The following is a 17,957-nucleotide window of genomic DNA, read 5'->3' on the forward strand; positions in this document are numbered from 1 at the left end:
GTTTACAAGTGTAAGGTTACTAGTGTAAAATTATTACAAGTGCTCTATGCCGAATACAATAAGTGAGTGCATATGAAAGATGTTTCTATTAGGTGTTATTTTCCACCGGCAGTGTATATCAGCATAGTGTACAGAAGCTGTATTTTATGTTTACAAGTGGACCATTACTATTCGCTTTTTCACAAACCTTTGCACTCTTCAAAAACAAACCGCGTAACTCAATTTGTATCACTCCGCACACGAGTGTTCAGCGATTGGTGCAGGAGAACATGCTTCGTCTGTTTCCCGCAATATTTCTGCTTCTGCACGTGCATGTAATCCTTCACTGGTAACCTTCCTGCCTGCATGGCCATCATCAAATATAGCGCGCGCTCTGCGTATTTGTCAGTGGGTGTAACTGTTTTCCTGTTAAATTTAAATTTTTGTGTAAGATGTCAATCCACATATAGAGATGTGCTTTTAATTGAAACTAAAATGTTCTTAATGTGATTTAAAAATACAATAATTGCTGCTTAGGTTGAACAAGTGGAATTTCTTAGGGACTATTTTCTTATGGAAGAATAATGGTCATTTGGCTCATTGCAAGTGTTGCTCACTTCTGATTATATTTCGTTTTTTTTTTTTTTTGGTGAAGAATCGTAGTCAGACTGTTTAGTCAGTTTCAGAGAACTGGGATGCAAATGTTCATTGTGTTACCCAAAGGAAAAACTGAGCCCTTGTGCTAAATTTCTATTTAATATATTAAATGCATTATACTTCAGATAATTGGAGAGCCTTTCATTGTATATAAAAAGTTGTAGGCCTATTATTTTAAAGATAAGTAAGAAATAAAGATAAAAGCAATTTCACCGATTCGAAGTAGCGTAACGTCTGATGTTAATTCTGTATGTTATAATCAGGGGTAAAAGTGGATCTGAAAAGGTAGGGGTACGGTAGCAAGCGGCATGACGTCACGCCGTTCCCCCGCCTATCCTTGCCCATTTTAATTTCTTAAGAACTGGGGGACGTCGTACATATTTTTCCGAGGTCGGGGATGGCGTCCTTCCTCGTTCTCCCACTTTTACCCCTGGTTATAATTCGCATATCGATTAAAAGAAACGATCGGGTTTAACTCTTAACATACCAAGCGGGGTCCTCTAGGAACCCCAGAGGGCGATATTTGGTGATACTCCTGCAACTATAATAATCAATTTATTCTGGATGTTTATGTGTGTACTGCATCCGTTTGGAATATACTATCTATTACATAATTATATCAACGATGCGTTCGTTAAAAAAAAATACAAAAAATAAAAACACACTTGAAAATGTAAAAGCTCCATTGTTAAATTTGTATTTCAGATTTACGAACACAAAAGTATAAAATTGTACGAAAAACTGAATATTGCTCAAGTAAACATAATATTTGATGTCAACAATGCTCATTTAACTTAGGTATGCTTTTAGACACCCAAAAAATAATAATTTTGAGTTGCAATACTATGTTGAGAAATTAAAATAATACTTGGGGTCCGCAGAAGACCCCAACTTGGTAAACAACGTTGACGAGTTAGGCTTGGTACGTTAAGGGTTACATGAACATTTAAGAATCGCAAGAATGATTGTCCGTTCTCAGGAGTAACTAAATATCTGAAAAAATCTTCAAGGGATACTAAAATTGTGATCTATTCAATAATTAATATATTTCTTTCTTTTTTTTTTAAAAAAAAAAATGAACAATTACTTGATCCACATGTTCTCTTGGCTCTACTTGAGAGTCATGTAGTGATCCGAAACAGTTTTGAAATGGATGGGGGTAAAAGAGCACATGTTTTAGTACATCTGCTAGTCAAGCTAATAACTATAGTAAGACAACAAAGACTAGAGAACATAGTAAGATCCAATAGCTCTGATTCTAATTTTCCATGTTATCCCTTGACGCTATGGGCAGGCTAAATAAAATTTAGTAGTGATAGATTGAATATTTTGAACCATTAATGCGAACTCTCTGATATACAGAGGACGAAGATTTATGGTTAACCACAATTAGCCATGATTTGCAGTTACAGGGAAAATTTAAGAGATTGTTCAGCCCGGCTTCCAGGCATGGACGTCCGCAGGACTTTTTCAAGGAGGTAAAATACTGATTCCACGGGGGGGAGGGGGGAGGACAAAAGACCGACACAAACTCAGTCGCGAATACACAATATTTTGATACACGAGGGCACATAATACATCAAGTAAAACAACAGTTATTTACGCCCGTATGCTTATTAACTACAGTAAATAATCTATAATACCAGATACTATAATATTTAATATGAATATATGAAGTGTTATAACATTTAAGTAAGCAAATTAGTATGTCTTGACATGCACTTCCAAAAATCTTTTAAAACCCAGGGAGGCAACATCCTCTTTGCCCCTTCCCCGCTGCGGGCAGCCATGCTTCCTAGTGTTCTTTGTCTATATTTATATGCTGCTTCAAAGATTCAGGAGAGAGAAAATGTATCTTGGTAATCTATCAGAAGTCCATGCCATTTCATTTTCAATCTCTCGGTCTTCGGTTTGTTTCTTAATTTGTTAGCTCGAGGTTTCCTATAAACTTTTTAGTCTGTTAGTTGGCAACATTTACACACTGCCGTCTGCGTTGTTTACAAGAGCTGCAAAGCTTCGTGAAAAAACGAGTAGTATGAAACTATGACAAGTGGTATTGAAACTAGTATTATTGCCAAAATCAACTTCTTTCAACCACCCTCGCTTATACGTATAACTAACATCGATGACATGCCTACTTCCTTCGGACTCGCTATTGTATTTATAACCAAGTCATAAAAGAACTGTAATTAAAAAAAAAAAACTTCTGGTGGCCCTATTGAATTTTATCTATGCCAAGTGAGATATGTTCATGTCGTCAAATCTTTTAGAGGAGAATAAGAAGGAAATTAACGAAATAATTATATATTTTCAAGATTATCTCGAGTGATGCTCCAAAAGTAAACCCGCGCAAAAAAAAAAAAAAAAAAAAAAAAAAAAAAAAAAAAAAAAAACTCCTGAATGTGGAATGTACGTTTATTTTTCCTTAATACTGGCTACTTACGAACCAGGTCCGTAGCTGGGGTGCTGTGATATCCCCTTTCTTACCACCTTCAGTCCCCCTGAAACTTTTAGTTATTTGTTGGTTGGAAGGCGAACTCAAGTTCGACCCAGGCCCGTGCTGGCCCACCGGGACACCGGGACGTGTCCCGGTGCGCCCTCCGAAATGTCACAGTATAAATAAAGGTACAAGTTTATTAGTAATAAATTCTTACAGTTTTATTGGTAAAGAACCCGTGAAAAGTGCAGTGCGCTCTTTAAATTAGACGCCCTTGCGAGACCACATCAAAGATGAACGATTTTATTTACTCTTTTGTATAGCACAGTTCTGTACAATAAATACATACAGTTACTGTTGGTGAAGAACCCTTGAAAAGTACAGTGCGCCCTTTACATAAGGCGCCCTACGAAACATCACATTATAGATAAGTGGTTTTAGTTATCATGTATACCAGCTTTCTATAATAAATTCAAATACTGACTGGTAGTACAGAATCTGAGAACCTGTGAAAAATACAAGGCGCCCTTTACATACGATGCCCTGCGAAATATCACATTATATATTTTTTTTATTTTTTTATTTTATTCTTCTGTATTTCAGTTTCGTATTATAAATTCATACAGTTGCTATTAGCAGAGAACAGGTAAAGAGTATAATTACTTATTATAAAGTTATGTAGCTATAAAACGAAACAATGTGATACATCAAGAATAGTTTGGATAGTGAAACGTACGATGCATTCATGAAATACTACATTGACACTAGTCTCTAATTTACGATTTTTACGGGATCGAAGCTTGCACAGTCTTAATATGCATCCATATATCCGAGCATATTGATTGTTCCTGTGTGTTTTTTAAAGCAGTGTTCGGATAATCAGTACCTATTGTATTTCTGAAATATAGCTATATTAATTTCCGAAAAATGTGGTCTTCCTGTCACCACGGCACGGTGCGTCCTCAGGTTGTGGATCGAGAAGATGGCGTCTGAGATATAGAGATTAGCTGCGAATATACTGAATAAGCAGTCGCGGACAGACAAGAGGTGATTCTCCACCTTGGGGATTTGGTGTGGGGCTAACAACCTCATCCTTAAAAAAAAAAAAAAAAAAAAAAAAAAAAGTTGTTCAGATAATTTCGCAGAATCCCCAGATCAGAACTGATAACTTGGCACTAACTCAGCAAAGTAAAATCGACATGAAATTTGGAACATGGAATATAAGAAGTCTCTATAGGGCAGGCGCGTTGAAATTTGTTATGAATAAGTTTAGAAATAGAGGATGGACCTAGTGGGATATCAGGAAGTTAGATGAGAAGGAAATGGAGGAGTCAAGTCGGGAAATTTTACGTTCTTTTACGGGCAACAAATTAAAAATTACCAACTAGGAACAGGACTTTTCGTTCACAAACGAATATCAGCAATTAAGCGGGTTGAATTTATTAATGATAGATTTTCTTTTACTTCTCTTAAGGGTCGGTGGTGTAATATTATTGTTTTAAATGTACATGCCCCAACAGAAAATAAGGATGGCGATAAAAAAAAATACAGCTTTTACGAAAGAATAAAACGGGTATTTGATCATCTCCTGCATTACCATTGAAAATTCTGTTAGGCGGTTTCAATTCGAAGGTAGGATGAGAGGGTATTTTCAAACCGATTATAGGGAATAAATGTTTGCATAAGGAAGGTTGTGGCAACGACTTTAGGCTCGTGAACTGTGCAACATCCAGAAACCTTATCGTGAAGATTACAAAATTCCAACATCGCGACATTCATAAATATACTTGGACTTCATCAGATGGAAAAACACATAATCAAACTGATCATGCTTTAGTAGACAGAAGAAAACAGTCTAACACAACTGATGTTCGGTCGTTCAGAGGAGTTGATTGTGATAGTAAAAAAAAGATATCGTTGAATAAAGGAAATATTCAATATCTGAAAACGGAGCGGTTTAATTTTTTAAAAAAATAGAGGAGAGTCAGGTGAGAGGGGAACCAGATTGAAGTATCGAATAGATTCTCGGTTTTAGAAGGTTCGGAGTGCACTAATGTTCAGGATACTTGGTTGAAATTAGAGATAACATTAAAATTTCAGCAAAACAAATATTGGGGCACGCAGAAATACGTACGAACAAACATGGTTCAACCAGAAATGCACTAAAGTAGCAGAGAAGAGCAAACAGAAGAAACAGCGTTGCCTACAAAATCCGAACGAAATAACTACATAAAATTTCATTGTCATCTGGCAGAAAACTTCCAAAACTCTTAGAACAAAGAAACGCGACGTTTGAAAAGGTTACAATTAATTAAGTTGAAGATAATAGTGAGAACAAAAACATTCGGGACATGTATAAATGCATCAACGAACCTCGTGCTTATATATTGAAGAAAGCTACGGAACAGTTCTCACTGATCAGGATAGCATCATAAATAGATGGAAAGATTTCTTTGACGATTTGCTTAACATATAGCCAAAAACTATTGCGCGTGGAGAAAGTGAAATGCATACAGCATAACCGTATATTCCACAACCTAACCAGACAGAAATAGAAATCGCTATTCAAAAAAATTAAAGAAATACACATCTCCGGGTGCAGACGAAATTCTGGTTGACTTAATTTTATCTGGAGGGGAAAAATGTAGAACAAGATACACAAACTCATTCTCCTTATCTGGAACAAGGAGGAATTACCACAAGAGTGAAAAGAATCAATTATTGTTACAGTTCAGAAGAAAAGCAACAAAACAGATTTAATACTTATTGAGGCATTTCTCTTCTGTCAACATCCAATAAATTCTCTTAAACATTCTACTAGCATAATTGACTCCATACGCAGATGAAATTATTGGAAATTATCAGAGCGGATGTAGGTAAAATCGATCAACTATCGACCAGATATTTATCATTCGAGTAATACTTGAAAAGAAATGAGAATACAATATCCTGGCACATCAATTATTGACTTTAGACTCTGGTAGGAGGGAAACATTGTATAACATGCTTACAGAATTTGCGACACCGAAAAAGGTAGATTAATAAAGATATGTTTAAATGAATCCCAAAGAAAGGTTCGAGGAGAGAGAGAAATTCTTGTTCGCGAGCTTTCACGTTGAGAAAGACCTGAAACAAGGAGATGCGTTGTCGCCATTATTCTGGAGAACTTTGTTCAGGAGAACACTATAATGAAAATCAAAGACGGCAATCAGGTGGTAGAGCTGAATTGTATTTGCCAGGTTATGGCGTAAGCTAATGATGTAAATTTAATAGGGAATGATAGAACAATAGAAAGGAATGCAGAAATCTTAATTAACGCTTGCAGGGATATAGGCTTAAAAGTAAATGCAGAGAAAACTAAATAAATGGAAGTTTGTCGGGATCGTAATATTGTAGTTTATGGATTAGTTAAAATACCAAATAATTTAGACAAAGTGGATACATTCAAATATCTAGGATCATTATTAACAGACCAAAACCATAATCACAAAAAAAATAAATAATAATAATTAATGTAAACTAGAAGCAGGGATGTGTTATTATTGTTAAAAATCTTTTGTTATCGCTAATTCTGTTGAGGAATTTGTAGCTCAAAATATAAAACGATAATCATGCCTGTTGTTCTGTATGGTTGCGAAATATGGTCACTGACTCTGAGGGAAAATCGTAGACTGAAAGTATTTGAAAACAAGATTCTTAAACCAATATTCGAACTCCAAGAGGAATGGGAATGGGAAAAGGTGGAAAACTTCATAAGGAGGAACTGCATAATTTTATGCCGTTTACCAAACACTGTTATGGTCATCAAGTCTAGGAAGCTCAAATGGGCAGGTTATGTAGCCAGAATGGAAGAAATTAGAAACACTTTCAAAGTTCTAATTGGAAATCCAAATAGGAAAACAACCATTAGGATGACTGAGGCGCAGATGGGAGGACAATATTAAAATGGTTCACGCAGAGATTGAAATATAAAGTAGAAACTGGGTCTAGTTGGCTAAGGACAGAAATCAATGTAGAGCTTTTGTAAACGTGGCACTGAACCTCCTGCGTCCATAGACCATAGAGGTATATTAAGTTATTGATACATTTAGCTTCTTTTTATTTGACAGAAATTTTATTACAGGAACTAAAAAGTTTTCCTCTAGTAAAAAGGATTTCGATTCGAGGTTAGCTATTTACGTTAATACTAAAACAAATTTGGTGATGATTTTGATATACGGTAAAATGGCACCCATACTTTCTTTCAAAGTCTCTCTCTCTCTACACACACACAAACATATATATATATATATATATATATATATATATATATATATATATATATATATATAGTGGCGGATCCAAGTGGGGCTATAGTTCCCCCTTGACGCTCAGGTATACACTGGATAAAATGGGCTTCAATTCTGCTTTACACTGGATAAAACGGCAAAATATGGTTTAGCCCCTCCCTTGATCAAATCCTGGATTCCCCCTATATATATATATATATATATATATATATATATATATATATATATATATATATATATATATATATATTCCCGTTTGTATGGGCGCCCTTTTAGTAGACTTGTCCACCGCCCTCATTAGTATCCCAGCACGGCCCTGGTTCGACCCCAAAGATTTTCTCTCCAAAGAAAGTGTCTTAGTGTTCTGGCTATGGACTACCACTCAATTCCCTGTTTACGGCCACATGCTATCGTAGAACACTAACTTAAAATAAAAGTTCTAATTGGGCATAAAAATGTCCTCTGTTTGAAGCAAATCAAACTGTGTAAAAGGCAGATAGATACCTTTCAAAGACAGATGGATAAGACAGACTTTTTTTTTTTTTTTTTAAAAAAAAACAAGACTATCCTTTATGTCAAGAAATCAACGGTGTTGCTTGTGTCAGCTTGTATCACACTCCTGGCTGCGACCCAGGACCGATTTCTCTGCTTTAAACTCAAGTCGACTTATAGTTTTGCTAGTAGTAAGTACCCCTTAAATGTTTGAAGATCAAAACTGTTTCTGTATACAAGCGTTTGGACCACTGTATTTATGTTTTTTTAGTTCGACCACTAAACCACACAAAATTCCATGCGATATTTTCTATTGCAATTATTCAATGACTTTGTTCTACACAATAATACCGCGAAGTCTATTAGCGTCACGCAGGTAAGTTATAGCACACGGAGCGACATCTATTAGTGTTGGGTAGACAAGAGATAGCGCACGCAGTGACGTCTATTAGCGTCAGGTAGAGTAATTTTTGAACGGCTCAAACCGAATTTTCGTATTTTCTACGGAATAAGCACATCACACTGAGTTAAGTGATAGTTTGGGTTTGGCTACAATATATGTAATTCTCCAGATATAAGGCCTACAAGAAAATTTTTGATTGAAATATGTTGGATCTTTTGATCTAATAATAAAAAGGAAGTTAAATCTATGTGAAAGCTGTAAAAGAAAATAAAACAAAACGATGTATGTATTTCTTCAAGAGTAAATGATAAATGAAGTCTTTCAGTTCTATTTCTGTCGCTTATGCCGTGTAGACTATAGGCTAATATATATATATATATATATATATATATATATATATATATATATATATATATATATATATTCATATGATTGAATAATTATGAAGGAATTGGTAGGATGCGAATGAAAGAGGAAACAGGAGAACTCTCGATGTCTCTGACCATCACAAACAGTCATGGTCAGATCCCCCCCCGCACCAGAGATTCCTAATGCTACTGAAGCACTGTGGAAGCCCGTAGCACTGTGTAAGGCTGATAAGTTATATAAATTTCGATCTTTAAAGAACGATAAAGAAATGATTATGATGAGTCGTTGTTGAATTTAGCTTGAACTATATTTCTTGCATTATGATTCACTGTAATTAAACTGCGTGAGCCTATTACCAATAGCATATCTAGAAGGTGAAAACTAGGGATGGCCACAAAGTTTTGGTTCCGGCGGAACCGATTTCGCGAGAAACCGATTCTCGGAGATTCGGTTTCCAGATCCGGTTCCAGACCTGGATCCGAAAACCCGGTTACAGAACCGGATCTTAGGAACAGGTTCCAAAGTTGGATCTGAAAAGCCGGTTCCAGAACCGAATCTTAGGAACCGGTTCCAAACCTGGTTCAGAAAACCCGGTTCTAGAACCGGATCTCAGGTACGGCTTCCAGACCTGGATCCGAAAACCCGGTTCCAGAACCGGATCTTAGGAACCGGTTCCATATCTGGATTCGAAAGCCCCAAAGATCCGTAAAGGAGGCACAAAGTACAACTTCAAAATACTACAAAGGGGACCACGCGCTTGTGCTCTTCCCGCCCAGACCCGCTTGCGCCCCCCAGAAAAAATTTGGTCCACCAGTGGGTGTTTAGCCAAATAAGTTTGCCATTTTCCCTCTTTAGCCAATGAGTTTATCAGTTACACAGTTTTGTTTAGGTAGGCAAATGAGACAAGCGGCCACCGCCTGGGCGCCTGCCTATCGCTTCCACCATTTCATCTAGCACACTGGTTTAGTGTAGTAATGGCCACAAAGTTCTGAAACCGGTTCCAGATCAGGATCCGAAAACCCGGTTCCAGAACCGGATCTTAGAAACCGGTTCCAGACCTGTATCCTAAAACCCGGTTCCAGAACCGGATCTTGGGAACCGGTTACAGAACTGGACCCGAAGAACGGTTCCAGACCTGGATCCGAAAACCGGTTCCAAAACCGGATCTTCTATTACCGGATCCGTTCAGAGCCGAAAACCGGTTCCTCCAGGAACCGGTTCTGGCCATCCCTAGTGAAAACTATGATAGGTACCCATACTATGATAAGTATATCATGAACCTACGATTTTTCATGGGTCCTACAGAAGTTTCGAACTTAACTGGATATTATGGCTAGGTTGGACGTTGACATTCTGTATAGGCCACGTTTTAGCTATATATTGCCCAGGTTCGTTAACTAGGTTTTATAGATATTACTACAGTGAAACCTCTACTAACGGACACCTCTATAAAGCGGACACCTCCCATAACGGACATATTTTGTAATCCCCAAATACTGTAATAGGAAAAAACATATTGGCAAACCTCTTTAAAGCGGACACTCTCTAGTACGGACACGGACAGTCTTTCTTGTCTTTTATTGGTATTATTTACCTCCGTATTACGGACACTTTCTCTAGAAACAAGTTGTAAAGTGCAGTAAAAATACGCTTTTAGTAAACCATACGTATGTCACCAAGGAAGAAAGTGTGGGTGTGACAACATTTTGCTTCCTCAACTGTCTGTTCAGCAACCCAGAGGAAGGGTCTCTGTTTCACAACACCCTTATATCCTTTGCTTGCATTCCAGTCCCACCTAACCTGCTTCAGAAACAAAAGTGATTGACAGTTGCCCACTGTTTGGAATGACACATAATTCTACTGTCCCGCTGGAATCTCTAACCAAACAGAAGACAAGTTTGGTATTTTTGACCATGGGTACGCATATTGTCTTTTTTTTAAAGTCATTGCTGGACTGCAATTAACTCACAAATTAAAGCAACACCGAAAACGTAGTAAGTAGCGATAAGTGTAAAGCGCAGGGAACTATAACATTTTATTCCTATGTTGTACCTTGAATTGGATGGCGCAAGGTAATGCAGGTACAGTAACATTTTGGTAATATTCATAAATACGTGAGTCATGCAAAAAAATTATAATTGCATATTACCTTGTTTATTAATTTACGTAAGAAAATATTGAAACCTCTCTAAGGCGGACACCTCTCTATAGCGGACATTTTTTTATTCCCCACGGCTGTCCGCTTTAGGTAGGTTTCACTGTACTTATAATATTATGCACTATTCGATAATTACTGCAAGGAATTAAATTATTTTTATTCGTTTAAAACTTTCTATTTCCTTAATATTTATCATTTCTTCTTCGTATATTTCAAAAATACTAATAACCTTGATAACCTTTATTATATCTTAACAGACTAAATGTACAGGTCTGTCTATCAATAAAAGGGTATCTTACGTACCGGACCATTGTCCTTAACAACACATACTATCGTTGCAATCTTAAGTATTGTTTTACTCATTGCATAACAGAAAAACTGCAACTGAATTTGTATGTAATGTTTCAAAAATTTTCCAATAAAGAATACACGGCAACGTTTACTATAAACATTCAAAAATATAAAAATGATGGCTTCAATTATTTTTGTTACTCAAAAATATGGGAGGCCTAGGCACCCAGCCCCGAGCTAGATTCGCCACTGCCTATTACAGCAGGTGTGTTGAGTAATGTTCCAATGTAATGGACAAATAATAAAACAAGTAAAAATGGTGTTAGTTCTTACTTTTTTCATCACAAAATAAATCATACATAGTTATAGCCACTGTTAACTAATCAAGTATTTTCCTTTTGTATTTCTTTCGTAGTTGGCTGAAGAAAACCCCTGCCCGTTCCCAATGACATGACACCGAAAACTAACATCGCTTGTGGAAGAAGCCTATGGGAGACTGGCCGACTTCGTTCTGTTTACTGATTAGTTCTGGTTGGCTGACACCTAAACAGAACAGGTGCGGTAAACAGTGTTGCCAAATAAATTCCTTTACAACTGTAGTCACAATAGAAGAGTTAATTCAAAGGTTCATTGGGTTTAATTTTAAAAAAAAATATTTTATTTAAATTTAAAAAAAACTTAAAAAATATATATGACAGGTCTGTATTGTGTTAAGAGCCTCCATATGACACAACCATACAGAAAAAGAATACCAAGATAGGTTTCGAAGAAGTACTCTTAGAATGTTATATTCATCAATCAAATAACTCTCTAAATCAGTAGTACTCAAAGTGGGGTCCGCGGGACCTAGCCAGAGGGTCCGCGACGCCTAATAATTGAAATGTGTTGTAATAAAATGGAACATACAGCTATTATGCAAGAAGTATTTTTTTTCAGTTACCTACTAAAAACAAAACAGTTAGAAATTATAACTACGTTTGTAAATTTAGATGTTTTCCTACTTTACTAAATTTATGGCCTGTGAGTATGAATAGTTGTCTAAAAAGGCATTGCAACATTTGATGCTTTACCCTACCACTTCCTTACGTGAGCAGACCTTTTCTGGTCTTTGCAGTATTAAAAACCTTAAAGCGAAATCGTCTTAATGTGGAATCGGACCTAAGGTTGATGGTGACCAAACTTTTCCAGATTTCAATGCAATTATAGAAAAACACAAAGAATTTCATTCATCACATTAGTGACCCCACATTTGAGAACACTGATTATCAACTTTATTTCCCTAAAAACACTGATTTTCAGTCTTGAAAATTGGTGTATTTTCAATTCAAAATTCGTTCATTAAAAAACAATCATGTATCTTTAGAGTAAATTACTTATTGCATTATTTTTCTGGATCTTTATCTTGTCATTGGTAATCCTAATTAGTAGCCTACCTATATTTTCTAATACTATGTAAAATTTCAGATAGCATTGCAAGGGTGTCCGCAGATCACTTTCCGAATGAACATTGAGTCCTCGTTATCAGAAAGTTTGAGAACCACTGCTCTAAATAGTTATCAGGCATATTGGAACATTTGTTGATTATTCCTATGATTATTCTATCATTATCTTTTATTCGAGTAGTTATTCGATCAAACATAGTCGCATTAGAATGGTTATTCAAATGTCCATTTATTTGAATAATTATCTGTGAAATTAGTCTTCGGCCGTTTAGGTTTTAAAACAACATATAGGGTGTTTCAAAACAACACCCATAACGTTTGGAGTAGGGGATAGACGTACATAGCGTCCTTTGTTATGCAAATTAGGGTGAGTCTTGGCAATAGGTCTTTTGTTAAGAGGAATGTGGTTTATCCTTGACAATATTTGTATACAATAGATGTTTTATTTTTATTTTTATTATATTTTATTGATTGTTTATATTATTTTGTATTGTTGACAGGATTTGCGTTTGACCTTGATTAGTCACGTAGGCACAAGTTTGTTTTGGAATTTTCTAAGAAAAGCTTATATTGTTTGGGGGGAGAGGTAGAACACAGGTGCGCGTTAAAAGTTTTTATTGTGGACAGGAATTTCGTTCAACCTTGATTAGTCACGTAGGCACAAGTTTGTTTTGGAATTTCTAAGAAAAGGTTATGTTTGTTTGGGGGGAGAGGTAGAACACAGGTGTGCGTTAAAAGTTTTTATTGTGGACAGGATTTGCGTTTGACCTTGATTAGTCACGTAGGCACAAGTTTGTTTTGGAATTTCTAAGAAAAGCTTATGATTGTTTGGGGGGAGAGGTAGAACACAGGTGTGCGTTAAAAGTTTTTATTGTGGACAGGATTTGCGTTTGACCTTGACCATATGCTTGAACAATAGATGTTTTTGGAATTTCTAAGAAAAGCTTATATTGTTTTGGGGGAGAGGTAGAACACAGGTGTGCGTTAAAAGTTTTTATTGTGGACAGGATTTGCGTTTGACCTTGATTAGTCACGTAGGCACAAGTTTGTTTTGGAATTTCTAAGAAAAGCTTATGATTGTTTTGGGGGGAGAGGTAGAACACAGGTGTGCGTTAAAAGTTTTTATTGTGGACAGGATTTGCGTTCGACCTTGACGATATGCTTGAACAATAGATGTTTTTGGAATTTCTAAGAAAAGATTATGTTTGTTTGGGGGGAGAGGTAGAACACAGGTGTGCGTTAAAAGTTTTTATTGTGGACAGGATTTGCGTTTGACCTTGACGATATGCTTGAACAATAGATGTTTTTGGAATTTCTAAGAAAAGCTTATGATTGTTTGGGGGGAGAGGTAGAACACAGGTGTGCGTTAAAAGTTTTTATTGTGGACAGGATTTGCGTTTGACCTTGATTAGTCACGTAGGCACAAGTTTGTTTTGGAATTTCTAAGAAATGCTTATATTGTTTTGGGGGAGAGGTAGAACACAGGTGTGCGTTAAAAGTTTTTATTGTGGACAGGATTTGCGTTTGACCTTGATTAGTCACGTACGCATGGGAAAAAATTCCAAGATGTTTAATGATCACGTGATAGGGAGACTTGTATGAACTTGTTGTTGTTAGGACGCCATTTTATTGTGACGTAAACGCTTAAATACAGAGTTTCAGGAGAGTGTTTTATGTATTACGCTATGGCTCCCGTTCGCAAGTTAGTTTTTAGCGAACTCGACGACGAGGAGACATTATCATCGCCTCCTGCGGGAACTAAGAAGTTAAAGACCGACAACAGGGCGGATTCCCCGGACTCTATTGAAGTAGTCTATATATCATCTTCGGATGATGAAATTTATTCATCATCTTCGGATGAAGAAGGCGAATTGGAGGAACCAGAGACACCATCTCCAACGGTGTCGCCAACGCCACCTGCATCACCATCACTGTTAAGCCGATCCAGTTCCAGATTTTGGAGTTTAAACTGTTTATGTTCCAGTCAGAAAGTGGATCGTGATTGTGTAATAGATGCAATTCTTAATTGGGACACTGATAGAATATTAATTTGTGGTGGATGCGCAGAAGCATTGGCTAATCAAATGGGGCATGACTGTTTGTTTTTGAGTCCAGAGGAACTAGAAGATCGCGCCTTGAAATCTTTGCTGGACGTTGAAGTAGAGGACTTATTTTATATATATGCGAGAACGCATATCATTGGCATATTTACACAAGAACTTTTTTATGAAGCCTTTTTTGACTTAATTGAAGAAAAGGACCCTAATTTTTTGAGTGAATTAGTTAAAATTTTTGAAAGCAAAGACAAAAAGAAAGGCTTTGCAAAGTGATTGTGCGTGTGTGTATGCAAACTGAAGTGACAGTGTTTAAAAACATGTATTCTCATATTAGTGGTGGTGGTGATTATATTTGTGTATCTTGTAGTGACAATAATATTAGTGAACTGTGTATTTTAAAAACTATAAATGTATACTTACGTTTAAATATTATTTCCTGTGAACAATGCACGTTGAATCTTCAACACCGGTGTTTGCTTCTTCATGATACTGGAACTTTTGCTGTACAGCATTTATCCAATGAAATAACTCTTATTGATTTGTTTGAAGTGTTTGAAGAACATCATAGTGAAATCTCAAGTATAAACTTTATACGAAAAACGCGAGAATGTTTAAACAACATGGAATTTGTAGGACAAATAATTCCGTTTTTGTTGAATCGTAAACATGAAATTTCACCATGTGTTAATGAATACATTATCGACATACAAGGTTTTAAGATTTCAAATAATGAATTTATTATTCGTGAATTTTGTTTAATTGCATGTGATGATACAGTAAATTTCCATTGTTTAGTAAAATCTCCGATTGAATACAATCAATTATCTTTAGGATGTCAGAAACAAGTTGATTGGTTAACATCAAACTTACATGGACTAACTTGGAATAATAAAAACGGATATACTGTATCACATATACGTAACCTTGTATATCAATTATGTTTGCAAGATGCTACCTTTTATTGTAAAGGTGCAGAGAAATCCATTTGGATTAAGAAACTATTTTTGTTAGATAATGTTATTGATCTTGAATCAAAACAATGCCCACCATTAAATGAATTATGTGCAAATGTTATGAATGAATATTGTTCTTTTCATGAACAAAATATACAACTTGAGAAAAAATCAGGTTGTGCATATCGAAATGCCCAACAACTTAATTTTTGGTGGAAGTTTCAACGATCAACAGCATTAACTAACATGTTTTCAATGATGTAACTTTACTTTTTAATATTTTTATGTTTGTGAAATGAAACACATGAAGTAAAATTTGAAACTTTTATTTTTTAAAAAAATCTTTTTTTGATTTATATATATTTATGTACATAATATATACAAACAATAAACTTATTATTTCAGATAAATATTTTGTTTTCTTTTTAAAAATTTATTTACGTGGTTATATACAATTTTATCATTCTTTTTTAATTTTGTCTTATGAAATAAACTTAAAGTTTTTTCAAATGAATTATTGCGAACTATATGATACATGAAAAATAATACGAAATATCCACACAGCACAGATTCTTCGTGTTGGTATGGTTGACTATTTACATAATAAACTTTACTATTTTTACATAAGAATGAATGAATTTCTTTTGGCACAGGCATTCGTAAACTATCGAAATAAAATCCTTCATGATTTTTGTTTATGTATAGTCCAACCCAATGACTTCCTGTGGAATCTGATGTATCAAGATTAATGATTAGTCCAACAGGAGTTTGCACTGTTTGTGGAATTGTATCAATGGAATAAATTCCGTTCACATATGATCCAGTTTGTTTATCACTGAGAAGCACTTTTAAAATTTCATCTGTATACATGATTTTTGTTTATTTCTTTAACGGAGTAGGAATATATTTATCACTGGTATTGTTCACAAACAAAACATAGTCATACACTTTTACATATTCACTGTATAATAAAGCTTCATGCACACTGCACTTGTAATGTCCAAAGCGATGATTATAATGTGCACACTTTGACACATGAAATCCTAGAGATGTGTACCGTGGACAGTCCAAATCCTCGAGATTGATAATATCACGTTGAAGAATTTCCTGCAGAAAGTCCTGACGAGCTTTGCCGAAAGTGTAAACAGATGAAATATTTGTACAATATTTGCGAAGAATTTCTTTAAGGTGTGAGTATTCGACATCTCCTTCATGCCATTGGATTCCATAAAAATTATCACACAAGTATTTGTTTGCTTCTATTATTGTTTCACACAGTTCAGTATTAGCGCACGGAGGTTTAAATATCCAGCTTTGTATGAATGGTATATCTGGATTAGCTATTGCTAACTCTTTAACAATAAGTTCATCGTCGTCCTCCCCACGGTAAGCGGAGAAGTGAACAACAACCCTCATGCTACTCAACTGATTTAAATTTAAAATGAACTATCACTATATACATTTCTATCTTTATCTATTTGTATGAGTGAGTCAAATTGTGCGTACACAATACAAGTGATGGGTTGTGTTAATGACTCTTTGAATGATACTTTTAAATTAACGGGAGCATCGCGCACAACATCCCAAGTAGTATCATCCAATGTAGCAGTAGGGGATAGAATAAATGCATAAAGAGTGTATCCATGTGGATATTCATCATAGGTAACAGTATGGCCATCATCTTTATAAAATATTCCTGTACCGGAGAACAGAGTCTGGTAACTTAGAACGTATAAATTATTTGAAAAATCAGGAGTGAGGGGATTGGGAGGAAATGATTTTGAACCAACTTGTAGTTGCAACTTGTTAACGTTAAAGTTTTGGAATTCAAAAGGATTAATTTCTGATTTCCCATTAAAGGCTGCGTTAGAGACAAATCCGATAACGATTGCTTTAGGTACATTTCCAAGGAACAGATTATCAAGATTGTAGGAATTTACTTGTTGAGGTATTGTATATGATCGAGTTTCAACTCTTGTAAGAGGTAATTTGGCCGTTTCATGCACCATACCTGAATTTATTTCCATACCAACATGTGCAGATGTGTCAACACGTCGTGCATACATCGTAACTTCTTGAAGCACTCCTTTATAAGATGTATTTGGAGCATGCATTAAACAAAACATATCTTTTGTTCGGTGTAATTTAATACGAAGACCAACTTTGTTTGGAAGCACACGACCTAAACTTGCAATATCAACATGAATACGTCCATACATTTCAAATGGTGTACTATTCTTAACAAAAGCAGCACGTTTATTAAACCCTGTATTTGTTTCATCTAATGAATTAAATTGTTTTGCGGTATCTTTGTACCATAAAGAAGATGTAAGATGAGTTTGCGAAGCATCATTTGAATAATTTAACAAGGTTTCAATATATGCACGATAAGGATAAGATCCAGATGATGAACTAATTAATTTATCATTT

Source organism: Thermobia domestica, chromosome 11 (assembly GCF_964235325.1).
Source record: "Thermobia domestica chromosome 11, izTheDome1.hap1.1, whole genome shotgun sequence".
Taxonomy (NCBI): Eukaryota; Metazoa; Arthropoda; class Insecta; order Zygentoma; family Lepismatidae; genus Thermobia; species Thermobia domestica.